We start from the raw sequence: 2,594 nt of genomic DNA, 5'->3' as shown, positions 1-2,594 counted from the left end.
AGGTCTTCTGTTTCCTCCAAGCTTTCCAATCATTACTTTTTCAAAAGCATCTCCAGAGCTGAACTTCTTGTAGATCTAATGTCAAGATCCTTTCCTTCCAAGGATCTTTCATGAGTGACTTTTCACCTTTGATGAAACTTCACCAAGTTACTTACCTAGGGATTCACAGCTGGTCACATACAGAGGTTTATTTGTATTTCTGATCCTTTTCACTGTTAAAGCCATGGTTTACCTTATATTTGCATTCCAAAGGATGCTTTCCTCACTTCCATTCTTTCTGCTTCTTCAGAATTTTCCTAAGTGTTTTCTGTTCTTACTTTGGAGGTGGCAACATTTCTGTCTTTGCTATATGTAATTCAATGTTTAAACAACAGAATTTGTTCAAATATAATCTTGAATATAACGATGCAAGTGAAAAAGTGAAAATGTTAGTCAGTCGTGTCTGACTCACTGCAACCCCATGGACTGCAGTCCGCCTGACTCCTCTGTCCATGGAATTCTCCAGGCAAGAATATTGGAGTGGGTTGCTAGTCCCTTCTCCAGGGAATCTTCTGAATTCAGGGATTCAACCCGGGTCTCCTGCAGGTAAACTGCAGGTAAATTCTTTACTGTCTGAGTCAACAGAGAAGCCTGAATATAACCATAACATACATAATAAATAAAAGTGTTTTGTTTCCAAACAGAGATGGGAGGACTAGTACACTTCACCTAGCCTCCCCCTACATTACAAGTACAGTTGTTCAGTCATTAAGTCCTGTCTAACTCTGCAACCCCATGAACAGCAGCACACCAGGGTTCTTTGTCCTTCACTATCTCCCAGACTTGCTGAAACTCTTATCCATCGAGTCAGTGATGCCATCCAACCATCTCATCCTCTGTTGCTCCCTTCTCCTCTTGTCCACAGTCTTTCCTGGCACCAGAGTCTTTTCCAATGAGTCAGCTCTTCACATCAGGCAGCCAAGTACAAAGATCATAACTTTTCAAATCATTTGTACACATCTAGCATTTAGGATGGGGGTACCTGCCAAGACTTATATACTTTATTGATCAAAATGAAAGAAGAAAAAGATATAAACTGTTTGAAAATCACAACAATGTCAAGTGTGTACTTTTCTCCCTATTTTCCTCCTTTATCTCAGTTGCTCAGAGGTATGCTAAATACTCCTGTTATGAAGAACTGTATTTTTCTTCATTGAATGCATGATTCAGATTAGCCATCCCTTCTCTTCATTTTTAAAGATGTCTTCTCATTTCCCATTATATCAAAACTGTTCTTTCACTGTACTTGCTTCAGCAGCACACATAGTGAAACTATTCATTCACTGATTTGCTGAGTCATTACTGAACATCAATTTCAAAGTTGGTGGAAGTTACTGAAGATGAATCAGATACAAGTCTTGCCTTCGAGGATCTTATAATAGGGTAGGCAAGGCGTATGCCCAATGTAGCTCTATTTTGAAATAAAAAGTGTTAATTGCCAAACAATATAATGGCATGGGAATTTAGAATGAAAAATTGTACTATCAGCTGAAATATGAAGAAAAAGTTTATAAGAGACATGAAATCTGGAAAAAAAAAAGCCTTGAGAAATGAAATGAACCTTGAGAAATGGTGTCAACATAGAGATATGTGGGGTAAGACTCAGGATATGTATATCTGGAGGAACAGTGATATCACAGAGTTTAATTTGACTGTAACAAAAGGTGAATGAAATAACAACAAATACAATTAGAAAAGATATTAGGTGCTCACTTCGGCAGCACATATACTAAAATTGGAATGATACAGAGATTAGCATGGCCCCTGTGCAAGGATGACATGCAAATTAGTCAGGAGTTCCATATAAAAAAGCAAGAAAAGGATATTGGGACCACAATGTAAAGGACGCGATACCTGGATCTCAGGACTCATTCAGCTTTATCTCCCATGGCTTCTTCTACCTGATATTTTTTAGTATCAAATATTTTATAGGAAGTCTGAATACCAGATTAATGCTCTATTAAAAGAAACATCTTTGTTACTTATTCTGCTTTAAATATTTGCTGAGTATGGACAACTTTTGGCATGCCAAATTGAAGAGCAATATGATATACCTTTATAAGTTAGGGACTATCATAAATGGAAACTGTTCTCACTTACACATAATCAATAAGGAAATATTATTTTAATACTTGGCCAAAGTTAGAACAAATGACATTTGAAGTGGACTTGAAAAAGATATTTTACTGGAAATGAGCTAAGTTTTATGAGTAATATTTGGAAAAAAAGTAAAATGAAAAATTATCAAAGTTGTTTGAAAATAATATTACAAGCTGTGGTTTTAAAATATATTTAAGAGAAGTGAAAGTCACTCAGTTGTGTCCAAGTCTTTGGGACCCCATGGAGTATACAGTCCACGGAATTTTCCAGGCCAGAATACTGGAGTTGGTCACCTTTCCCTTCCCCAGGGGTTCTTCCCAAACTAGGGTTCAAACCCAGGTCTCCCGCATTGCAGGTAGAGTCTTTACCAGCTGTCACAAGGGAATCCCAAGAATACTGGAGTGGGTAGCCTATCCCTTCTCCACAGGATTTTCCCAACCCAGGAATCAAACCGG

The 2,594-nt window shown here is 37.7% G+C and overlaps 1 non-coding gene across 1 annotated transcript; it reads left to right on the top strand.

Moving 5' to 3' along the window:
- Nucleotides 1-1,744: 1,744 nt before the first annotated feature.
- LOC147369622 (U6 spliceosomal RNA) lies at nt 1,745-1,848 on the top strand. Its single transcript, XR_015168724.1, has one exon. It is a non-coding gene; the product is annotated as a U6 spliceosomal RNA (small nuclear RNA).
- Nucleotides 1,849-2,594: the final 746 nt, after the last annotated feature.

Source organism: Bos grunniens, chromosome 7 (assembly GCF_055505025.1).
Source record: "Bos grunniens cultivar Pamir isolate PY7600 chromosome 7, Bosgru_T2T1.0, whole genome shotgun sequence".
Taxonomy (NCBI): Eukaryota; Metazoa; Chordata; class Mammalia; order Artiodactyla; family Bovidae; genus Bos; species Bos grunniens.
This window is presented reverse-complemented; position numbering and strand designations above follow the sequence as displayed.